At 33.9% G+C, this 12,504-nt stretch overlaps 1 protein-coding gene across 6 annotated transcripts in view; it reads right to left on the reverse strand.

Moving 5' to 3' along the window:
* The window catches only part of SI (sucrase-isomaltase), a 164,669-nt gene that overhangs the window by 83,249 nt on the left and 68,916 nt on the right, over positions 1-12,504 (reverse strand). Inside the window, exon 1 of one of the 6 annotated variants that reach the window (XM_084986884.1) lies at positions 7,630-7,674. The exons of the other annotated variants lie outside the window; for them this stretch is intronic. The gene's annotated coding sequence lies outside the window, so the exon portion shown is untranslated. Of the gene's footprint in view, positions 1-7,629; positions 7,675-12,504 lie in introns of those variants that run through there. 6 annotated transcript variants of the gene reach the window in all.

Genomic DNA, 12,504 nt, shown 5'->3' on the forward strand with positions numbered 1-12,504 from the left:
CAACAAGTTTGACAATCTGGAAGAAATGGACAATTTTCTAGAATCTTACAGCCTGCCAAAACTGAATCAAGAAGAAACAGACCAACTGAACAGACCGATCACTAGAAATGAAATTGAAGAGGTCATAAAATCACTCCCTACAAATAAAAGTCCAAGACCAGATGGCTTCACAGGTGAATTCTACCAAACATATAAATAGGAATTGGTGCCCATCCTCCTTAAACTCTTTCAAAAGGTTGAAGAAGAAGGAATACTCCCAAAGACATTCTATGAGGCCACCATCACCCTCATTCCAAAACCAGACAGAGATACCACCAAAAAAGAAAACTATCGCCCAATATCATTGATGAATATAGATGCAAAAATTCTCAACAAAATCTTAGCCAACTGAATCCAACAACACACCAAAAAAATTATACACCATGACCAGGTTGGGTTCATCCCAGGTTCACAAGGATGGTTCAATATACGCAAATCAATCAGCATCATACACCACATTAACAAAAAAAAAGTCAAAAATCATATGATCATCTCAATAGACGCAGAAAAAGCATTTGACAAAGTCCAACATCCATTCATGATCAAGACCCTCGCCAAAGTGGGTATAGAGGGAACATTCCTGAATATCATCAAAGCCATTTATGATAAACCCACAGCAAATATAATACTCAATGGAGAAAAACTGAAAGCCTTCTCACTCAAATCTGGAACAAGACAGGGATGCCCACTCTCACCACTGCTCTTCAACATAGTTTTGGAAGTCCTAGCCACAGCAATTAGACAAACAAAAGAAATAAAAGGCATCCATATAGGAAGAGAAGAGATCAAACTGTCACTGTATGCAGATGACATGATACTATACATAGAAAACCGTAAGGACTCAACCCAAAAACTACTTGAACTGATCAACAAATTCAGCAAAGTAGCAGGATATAAGATTAACATTCAGAAGTCAGTTGCATTTCTGTATACCAGCAATGAAATATTAGAAAAGGAATACAAAAATACGATACCTTTTAAAATTGCACCACACAAAATCAAATACCTCGGAATACACCTGACCAAGGAGGTAAAGGACCTATATGCCGAGAATTATAAAACTTTAATCAAAGAAATCAAAGAAGATGGAAAGAAATGGAAAGATATTCCGTGTTCCTGGGTTGGGAAAATCAATATTGTGAAAATGGCCATCCTACCCAAAGCAATCTACAGATTCAATGCAATCCCTATCAAATTACCCATGACATTTTTCACAGAACTAGAACAAACAATCCAAACATTTATATGGAACAACAAAAGACCCAGAATCGCCAAAGCAATCCTGAGAAACAAAAACCAAGCAGGAGGCATAACTCTCCCAGACTTCAAGAAATACTACAAAGCCACAGTCATCAAAACAGTGTGGTACTGGTATCAAAACAGACAGACAGACCAATGGAACAGAATAGAGAACCCGGAAATAAATCCTGACACCTATGGTCAATTAACCTTTGACAAAGAAGGCAAGAACATAAAATGGGAAAAAGAAAGTCTAGTCAGCAAGCATTGCTGGGAAACCTGGACAGCTGCATGCAAAGCAATGAAACTAGAACACACCCTCACACCATGCACAAAAATAAACTCAAATGGCTGAAAGACTTAAATATACGACAGGACACCATCAAACTCCTAGAAGAAAACATAGGCAAGACACTCTCTGGCATCAACATCATGAATATTTTCTCAGGTCAGTCTCCCAAAGCAGTAGAAATTAGAGCAAAAATAAACCCATGGGACCTCATCAAACTGAAAAGATTTTGCACAGCAAAGGAAACCCAAAAGAAAACAAAAATACAACTTACAGAATGGGAGAAAATAGTTTCAAATGATGCAACCGACAATGGCTTAATCTCTAGAATATATAAACAACTTATACAACCCAACAGCAAAAAAGCCAATCAATCAATGGAAAAATGGGCAAAAGACCTGAATAGACATTTCTCCAAGGAAGATATACAGATGGCCAACAAACACATGAAAAAATGCTCAACATCGCTGATTATAAGAGAAATGCAAATCAAAACTACCATGAGATACCACCTCACACCAGTCAGAATGGCCATCATTAATAAATCCACAAATAACAAGTGCTGGAGGGGCTGTGGAGAAAAGGGAACCCTCCTGCACTGCTGGTGGGAATGTAAACTCATGCAGCCACTATGGAGAACAGTTTGGAGATACCTTAGAAATCTATACATAGAACTTCCATATGACCCCACAATCCCACTCTTGGGCATCTATCTGGACAAAACTGTACTTAAAAGAGACACGTGCACCAGCATGTTCATTGCAGCACTATTCACAATAGCCAGGACATGGAAACAATCCAAATGTCCATCGACAGATGATTGGATTCGGAAGAAGTGGTATATATACACAATGGAATACTACTCAGCCATAAAAAAGAATGACCTAATGCCGTTTGCAGCAACATGGATGGAACTAGAGACTCTCATACTGAGTGAAATGAGCCAGAAAGACAAAGACAAATACCATATGATATCACTTAGAACTGGAATCTAATATCCAGCACAAATGAACATCTCCTCAGAAGAGAAAATCATTGACTTGGAGAAAAGACTTGTGGCTGCCTGACAGGAGGGCGAGGGAGTGGGAGGGATCGGGAGCTTGGGCTTATCAGACACAACTTAGAATAGATATACAAGGAGATCCTGCTGAATAGCATTGAGAACTTTGTCTAGATACTCATGTTGCAACAGAAGAAAAGGTGGGGGAAAAATGTAATTGTAATATATACATGTAAGGATAACCTGACCCTCTTGCTGTACAGTGGGAAAATAAAAACATTTAAAAAAAAATAAATAAAAATAAATAAAAAATAATTGTGCTCTCAGATAGTCCATGATTTCTGGAAGCTATCATCTAGCCTAAGAACATAAAAGTAGTTATTTATATTGTTTTTTTTTTCTCTTTACAATACTATAGTTCTTTCGCTATTTGGATGTTGTGTTAATTACTGTTTTATCACATTGTGTGAAATTTAAACACTCACTGGAAAGTAGAAATACATTTGTAAGCTAGGATTTGAAAAACATTTGCAGGAATTGAGAATTAGCAGATAATATTTCATAAAAAGCAATGATTAAATAAGTTATCTCCTGTTTTTCATTATTAATCTTAAGATTGAAGAACTGACAAAATCCATGAGAATGAAATGTAAAATTAGAGATATATAAGTAAGTATTACAATAATCATTTTATTTATCTACTTATCAGTTATAGCACTAATTTAATTATCAAAAGTTATATTGTAAATACCAGTTCATATGGAAAAAAATGTAATATCAATTATACTGCTGGTTTAAGCTAGTATAGTTTTTAGGAGCAAAGGACTTGATATAGGAGACCTGGGTATAAATACCAGCTAAACCACATACACCTGAGAAACTACAGACACATTTGTTAACTTTTTCAAGCTTCAGTCTCTACCTACAAAGTAGGAATAAAAAAATCTATTCATAAGGTCATTGTGAGAATTATATGTGCTAACATAGTAGTCTATTATTATAGCTCTCTATCACAAAGGGTACAATTTGACTCTGAAATGGTGAGTAACTGAGTTCTGCATATTTTCTGGGCACTACATTTTTAAAAGGAAGGTATATTAAAATAATGTGGTCACACAGACTAACTAGATTTTTGAGGCATCCTGAATGTGAGTTTAAAAAGAGACAGTAAAAGAAGTGTATACATGGATTACTGTCACATTCTGGGGAGATACAAAAGAGAACTTCCAGTATATAAAGAGCAGTGATATGGAAATAAAATTAGAGTCATTCCAGAACAGTCTTGATGGGCAGAACTAGGTCTAATGTTAGAGAAATTATAAGTGATTTTCTCTCTAGTCATAGAGCGCAAAATTATATAAGTGGAAAATCTCATTAAATCAATCTGGCTTTCCTAGAACCAAAATGTGAGTATGGTAAGATCACAGGGTATAATATTAATATATGAAAGTCAATTATGTACTCACATAACAGCAATGAATGATTGGAAATGGAAACTAAAATATAGATAGATAAATATAGATAAAAACAGATATAGACATATATCATATATAGATACAAATGATAGATAATTTATAGAATGAAAAATTAGTAGTACTTGGGTATAAATATAACAAAATATATGTACAGTCTCTATTCTGAAAACAATAAAATGTTGATGAAAGAAGTCAAAGAAGATCTAAATAATTGGAGAAATAAACCATATTCATGGATTAGAAAACTCAATATTGTTAAGCTGTGGTTCTGAACAATTAGATCTATATATTCTATATAGTTTCAATAAAAATTGCTGCAAATAGTTATAGCCATGTTGACTGTAAATTTTCAGCATCAGTGTTTATAGCAACTTAATTGTTAATTTCTCCTAACTGGAAATAACTGTTTGTGTCTATCATCACGTGGCATATATATACAATGACTTACTACTCAGAAGTAAAAAGTAACAAATATTGACTCCTGCAATAATATGGATCAACCTTAAAATTCACGTTAGTTGTTTTTCCTGCAATTTCAAGTTTCAGATTGGTTCAAAGCAATTAATTAGAATTTTGTCTACCTTTTTTCCCCTTCTTTTCAGAGTGACAGCAAATACACTTTCTAGCTTCTCACATCTTTGAATTGAAACTAAATCTCCACTAAGACTTAATTAGTCATCTTTTAGATTTTATTTTATATGTAGACATAGTTTAAGTAACAGCTCTTTTGTGCTCTTTAAAAAGCTTCATGTGATTTGAAATTTTCATATATTCAATTTTATATCCAGATTTCCCTGTCTGGTGCCATGAGCTGGCTTTTGCTTTACATAGTTTCCTTTGCTCCCTCTGTTCCATACATCCTCCCACCCTACTTCTGGTTTTATTCATTAACGTCACCAATAGGGGGCAATATGTTCATGAATTACTTAGAAGGTAAATGCATATAAAACCACAATAAAAGAGTAGTAAATTATAATATGGGGAAATTATATACAGCAATGAAAGAAGGCATTTTAACTTAAAATATGTTGTCTTTCTTTAAAAGCAATTATGAATATTAAAACTTTCTAATATACAAGTTGTACAAACATTTAAAATTTCATGAAGTAAAATAACAGAAAAATTGAGTTGGGTAGGCAATAGGCAAAAGAAGTAAATACCAAGACTGTAATAAACCACACTTGGTGATTGACACTTTTAGTAATCAGAACATTTAAATACTCAACTACTCTCTTCATGGGCTTTGCTGTATTTAAACCTTGTAATATGCATTTCAGTATTATTTATGTTATCAAACATGCACTTGAGGTTAAAACTTGTGTGATTTAACATGCTAGTCTCATGTATTACTGGCAACAGAAGAGAGAAAAATCTGAGTTTTCACAGTGAAGATGCAGAGGTACTACAAAACCCTAAATCACCAAAAGGTCCCATTTCTTTTACAGGCCTATCAAAAATCTAAAAAGAAAGTAGTTACATGGAAAGAGAAGGGATATAAGGAGATTCTAGGAACTGTTAAATTTGTCTGAGTTGTTACTTCTAGAAGCCAAAGAACAGATGTAGTGCATACAAAGAGAGAAGCCAAGAGTCCTTCTGTAAGACAAATATGAAACACTGAATGCAAAGGAATTTAGAAGAAGACCAAGCAAGGGCCAGAGGCCAGCACTACTAGAGACCAAGAGATGGGGGCTATGTGAAGAGTGCCAGAGGAAAGGTCACAGATGAATGCTGGTATCTTGGTCTTATGACTCACTGAGAATGGCACAGCTACTCCATTTTTTTATCTCTAGATCTATTCTTAAAAGCTTTAGACACAAGTTTCTAGATAATTGATCTTTAGTATATCTGAAACAAAACTCATTATTGTTTCTATCAAGACCATTATTTATCTCTTTATCTTAATATCTCCACCCTTTCTCCAAGTCACGAAGGCTCAAAATTTTCAGCGCCTTTTTGTTCAGCATAATGTGTGGACACTTAATTCTGTAAGTGCTTTCTCTCAATATTTATATGCAATCCTTTACTACTCTACTGCTGCTGCTGTAATTTATAACTTCAAGCCTACATTGCTCCAATTCTTTCCCAGCTTCTCTTCCAAATTCCAGTTATTTTAATGCTCCATTTTCCCCTAAAGTATCCCACCTACTTCCCTACCGCACAAAATAATGCAACTTGTTTCATCTCAATGCAGTATTCCAATAGCATCTAAACATCTTAATCTTATATTTAAACCTCTAAATATTGTATTTGCCATTTCATCTTACATCCCCAATCAACTCACTCTCCTGCCATATCTATTTGCTAAGCTCTTCCACTTTCTTAGGCTCATAAGTGAGCTTTTTTGGTTAGAAGCTGGATTACTCTTCTTTAATGCAAACTGTATCTCTGTTTCCAGTATCAGTTGATATCGTTCATCTACCAAAGAGACAAAATTCCTCAACTTGCCCTTAAGAGCATTAATTTCTCCCTACTCCCCTCCACAACAGTGTATTTTTTTTTTTTTTTTTTTTGGTCTTTTTAGGGCCACACTCATGGCATATGGAGGTTCCCAGGCTAGAGGTCGAATTGGAGCTGTAGTTGCTGGCCTATACCACAGCCACAGCAACACAGGATCCTTAACCCACTGAGCAAGGCCAGGGATTAAACCCGCATCCCCATGGATGCTAGTCAGATTCGTTAAACACTGAGCCATGATGGGAACTCCGTAACAGTGTATTTTATATTTGTGTTACAGTACTGTCTTAGCTTATCTTGTCTTACAACTATCCATGCTTGCTTATATTTTCCATGTGAGACTGAGAACACATAGAGAGCAAGGACAATGCCGTCCTCACCTTTACTTAATTCACCATGCCACACACAGATTTTTATGAAGCAGGATATAGCAGTGACTGCCAATGTATATGCCTGCATCAATTCTCCCTTGTGAAAGCCCACCAGCCAAAGAGCACCAGGAATACTCTTCAAAGAAGAACAGAATTTCTCAGACAAAGTTGGGAGGGGTTTATTATAGGATTTGGATTTATGCTAAGTGACTATAAAGAGAAATTAGAGAAGGGGGAGGGACTAGGTCTGAATTTTATAATGTCCAGAAGTGAGGGTAATGCAACAATTAAGTATCCTAATCCTTGTTCAAGAGGTGGGAAGAACAAAGTAGAGCTGGGGACATCATTGATAATAAAGCAGTAACATACTCAATTGTCAATTTTTGCAACAACAATATGGCCTAATTGAAAACATTGTTTATCAGTCTCTCCAGGGGCAGAGCCTTTTTTTCATTTTTTTCTCTTTTCTTCCTTTTAGTGAGAGAACCCATAAATTTAATAAAGTATGTGCTTATCTATTCATAAACTACATTTTCCAATCTCTCAGATCCTTATTTTGGCTATATAACTTAATTCTAGTCAGTGAGATAAAACCAGAATTCATGCATGTAACTTCTATATTGCATTTTTAAGAAGAAACTGCTTGCTCTCCATATCCTCTGTTTAATTCTATGTACCACACATGTGGTTCTGTAAGCCAGCTTTGAGTATGTATCCCCAGTCAAGTGCAAGGTTAGAAGATATTTAGATTCCCTGGATCACCTTGTGGACTGGAAGTATCTTCGATCCTAGATCATTAACTTTCCTCTGAAATGTTAAATAAGAAAGAAATTAATCCATCTGCTTTGAGCCAGTGAAGATTTGAGTCTCTGTAGTAGAGCACTTTATACACATCTAACACAGAAGGTGAGAGCAGATATTGGGGCTATTGAATCATGAATTCTGGTAGTGAAATGTTAAGTATGTCTGCTACAGATCAAAAGGTTGCTACTTGGATTTTTTTTTTTTTTTTCTGTCTTTTTGCCATTTCTTGGGCTGCTCTTGCAGCACATGGAGGTTCCCAGGCTAGGTGTTGAATCTGAGCTGCCGCTACCGGCCTACGCCAGAACCACAGCATCACGGGATCCGGGCCATGTCTGTGACCTACACCACAGCTCAGAGCAACGCCGGATCCTCAACCCACTGAGTAAGGCCAGGGACCGAACCCGCAACCCCATGGTTCCCAGTCGGATTCATTAACCACTGCGCCACAACGGGAACTCCAACTTGGATTATTTGTATTATCTGTTACCTCTGCTGGTGCTTCAATTGCGTGGCTTGCCAAGTATACTCACAAATCAGGAAAGTTTATGAATACATGCTCTGCATAAACATCTACGACTATTAAGAAATAATAAAATCTTAAAAGGACTAATAATAGAATCACTTGCAAAATGGAAATAAAAATTTACTATTAGCTTGTTACTCATGCTTTGCTATTTTTCAGAAAGATTTTGTTTATGCCAATTTTTGCCTCCTGAAATGTGAACAGGGACTTGGATGGAAAGGGTTGGTTCATTTCAAATATAAGTTCTTGAAGAACTTATAGTAAGTTAATTTTCAAAGTCTGTCATTTATTCATCACTGAAAAAAACAGACAAGATAGATTGCTACCTATTAAATTTCAATCATATGACAGTAAAAAATATTTTGTCTGTGTAATATTATCATGCTATGCAGTTCATATAATATGGAAAAACTAATAAAAATGAATGCCTGATAATAATCTTTCCAATTATTATTGTATATATTGCAAATATAATTGAAATAATATTGTAAATATCATTTAAATTATATTTGATTTATGAAAACAGTCCAAAAATTTCCAATTTATTAATAATTTTCTCGACCTTATTTCCAAATTTTGATTCTAGGGAATTTATTGCAGGAAAAAACATCTTTTTGATGATAGAATATTCATTCACACATTGGAAATAGCCAATAATAAAAAAGACTAAATAATGGAATCGAAGTAAACAGACCATGATTTTTCTTGAATGGCTACTTAATGTATACACTCCTCAAACCAAAGTTTAATGCATAACAGTAGAGGAAAATAAAAATAAATTGACTAGAGAATGGTCTAAAATTAATCTGATCCCATTAGCATTGTGAGAATTACCCACTTTAGTTAAATATTTATTAGAGACTTAAAGCCATTTTTTTATTACTCAAATGAATTTATCACATCTGTAGTTGTATAATGATCATAACAATCCAATTTCACAGGATTTCCATCCCACAGCCCAAGCACATCCCCCCACGCCCCAAACTGTTTCCTCCGGAGACCATAAGTTTTTCAATGTCTGTGAGTCAGCCTCTGTTCTGCAAAGAAGTTCAGTCTGTCCTTTCTTTGGCAAATAAAGTAAGAATACTGAAGCTAGCTAAGAAACTCGCTTTTTAAATTCTTCTGAGGCAATTTCTATATTGTTAAAAATAATCAGTAAAAGTTACATAGAACTCTGTGTTTAACAAATTTCCAATTCTGATTCTGTAAAGGTTTTAACAATGACAGTAAGTTCTCAGTAAAACATGGACTAAACCCTTCAGTTTCTTATTTCTTCACCTGCAGTGTAATTCATGAAATATTTATTAGCTGGCAATTACTAAAAGTGAATTTTAAATCAATTTAAATATGAAGGTAATGAAGGAGCCCCGATAAGTGAGCATCCTCAGGATGTAACCTTTCTAAATTTTTGATTAAAGTTACATCAGATATTTTCCAATATTCATCCTACTATTCACCCATATCAGAGACAAAATCATGAAACATAAGTTTTTAGGAGGAAAATGCAGATTTAGAGTTCATTTAACTCATTAGTTTTCCAAACCAATGAGCAACCATTGAACTAAGAAACTGCTTGGCTTTGGAGTTTCCATCTTGGCACAGTGGAAACGAATCCGACCAGAAACCATGAGGTTGTGGGTTTGATCCCTGGCTTTGCTCAGTGGGTTAAGGATCTAGCATTGCTGTGAGCTGTGGTGTAGGTCACAGACATGGCTTGTATCTGGTGTTGCTGTGGCTCTGGTGGCAACAGCTCTGATTAGACCCCTGGCCTGGGAACCTCCATGTGTCATGGGTGCAGCTCTAAAAAGACAAAAAAAAAAAAAAAAAAAAAAAAAAGAAAGAAAGAAGCTGCCCAGCTTTAATACATGCACTACATTTTGAGATTTTTATGACCATTCTAACCTATTGCTATGTTACTAAATGCCATCTTTGCATTAAGGAGGATAAAGTGATGAATGGTACTCCCATTTTTACAACCATTGTGTAAAGAGACCTTGTACTGGGTACAAAAGTCTTAAGTTATGAAAACGCTTTATGACACAATAGGAAAATTGTCCAATTAAAATGAGAAAACAGACCATATTAATTCTATATTAGCAAACTTCACTGGTGTTTTCAGAATATACAAAATAAAGTTAACAATACTAATATTGTAATTATTTTTCCCAGAATGTCTAAGAAATTATCCCTAGACTCTAAAATCAAACTATCAGTTGGGGTTAACTTTAGGTTGGACTACATTATCTGAATTATATTAAAAGAAATTCTAATTCAGGAAAAGTCCATGTGTTAAATGTCACCTATTACACACCTAAGTCACTATTCTGCTCTTTCCCAAGTAACAGAGGAAAACAACTCAGAAAACATCTAATGCTTTGCTTTCATAGCCACAGGTTGCAGCACAAAACTGAAAATGCTTTGCTTCAACACATGTTTTAGCAATTAAGATATGTACATCCCATTAAACTTGAATTCCAATATGTATTCTACAGGAAAAATGTTAAATCATGCCTATATATATTGAAGGAATTAAAACCTTGCATAAACTAATTTTAATCAAGATGAGAAAAAGTGAATATTAATCTAAAAAATTTTAAATAACAGGAATCAAACATAAAGATGTGCGTTTAGTAAAGTTCTATTAGTGGCCTATACTAATTTCTGACTACAATATTTTTTAGAACATTAAGGAAAAGGATGAATATTTCCACCCATTAATACTAAAAGTTAACCTGAATAATTATCAGGGATTCATGTTGTATGAGACCAATAACATTTTGAGAAACAAAATTTATCTAACATCAATGTAAATATAATTGAAAAATCCATCATAAAAATGAGACTTTTAACCCATTTTCCATGTACTTCTCTACCTCTCAATTTTGCTATCTTAATTTGAATTTTTTATACCTTGTTCTTTCATTAATTAACATATGCATCCTCTTTAAAGAATATTGTCATAATTGTCTTTAGATTTTGTACTGGCAATCTTAATCAGAGAAAACAAAAGATAAATTGATAAATAGTTTTCCTAGAATTCAGAGAGAAGAGATAAATATATGAAACTAATTAGAGAGTAGATATTAAATAGAAATAGTAGAGATTAAAATCATAATTTATATGTATAAATTTAAAACTTTAAATAGAGGAGATTTGTCAATTATTTTTCATTTCACATTTTATTTTAACATTTGACTTACAATGTTTCATTTGTACAGCAAACTGATTAAGTTATATATTACATATATATATATATATATATACTTTTCAGATTATTTTCCATTATAGGTTATTATATGATATTCGATATAATTCCCTGTGCTATTCATTAGTTACTTATTGTTTATCTATTTTATATGTATCTTAATTCCAAACTCCTAATTTATCCAACTTCCTCTTTGATAACCTTAAGTTTGTTTTCTATGATTAAGTCTATTTCTATTTTATAAGTTCATCTATATCTTTTTTTTAGATTCCACATATAAGTGATGTCATATGATATTTGTCTTTGACTTACTTCACTTAGTATGATAATCTCTCAGTCCATCTGTGTTGCTGTAAATATCATTCTTTCATTCTTTTTTATGGCTGGGTAATATTTCATTGTCTATATACACACCAAATTTTCCTTTATTCATTCATCTGTTAATTTACATTTAGGTTGCTTCTATGTCTTGGCTACTATAAATAGTGCTGCTATGAATACTGGAATGGGTGTATCTTTTTGAATTAGTTTTCATCTTTTTCAGATATACATCTGAAGAAGCTTTGCTGGATCACATGATAACCCTATCTTTAGTTTTTTAAGGAATCCCCATACTGATTTCCATAGCAGCTGTACCAACTTATATTCCCACTAACCATGTAGGAGGATTTCCTTTTCCCCACACCCTCTCCAGTGTTTATTATTTGTAGATTTTTTGATGATGGCCATTCTGATGTGATATCTCATTGTCGTTTTGATTTGCATTTGTCTTAGTGATGTTAAGCATCTTTTCCTGTGCCTGTTGGCCCTTTGTGTGTCTTCTTTGGAAAAATGTCTATTCAGGTCTTCTGCTCATTTTTTAAAATTTCTTTTTCATTTTTTGAAATTGAGTGGTATGAGCTCTTTACATATTTTGGAAATTAACTCCTTGTAAATCATATCATTTACAAATATTTTTGCACATTCTGTAGGTTGTTTTTTACTTTTGTTGATGATTTCCTTTGCTGTGCAAAAGATTTTATTTTGAATTAGGTCCCATTTGTTTACTTTTACTTTTGTTTCTTTTACCTTGGAAGACAGATCCAAAAAATATTGTTACAATTTA

The sequence above is a fragment of the Sus scrofa genome, chromosome 13 (genome assembly GCF_054392235.1).
Source record: "Sus scrofa isolate SSC_HxYL_T2T_F1_AM1 chromosome 13, Sscrofa_HxYL_maternal_Yorkshire_Landrace_v2.0, whole genome shotgun sequence".
NCBI classification, from domain to species: Eukaryota; Metazoa; Chordata; class Mammalia; order Artiodactyla; family Suidae; genus Sus; species Sus scrofa.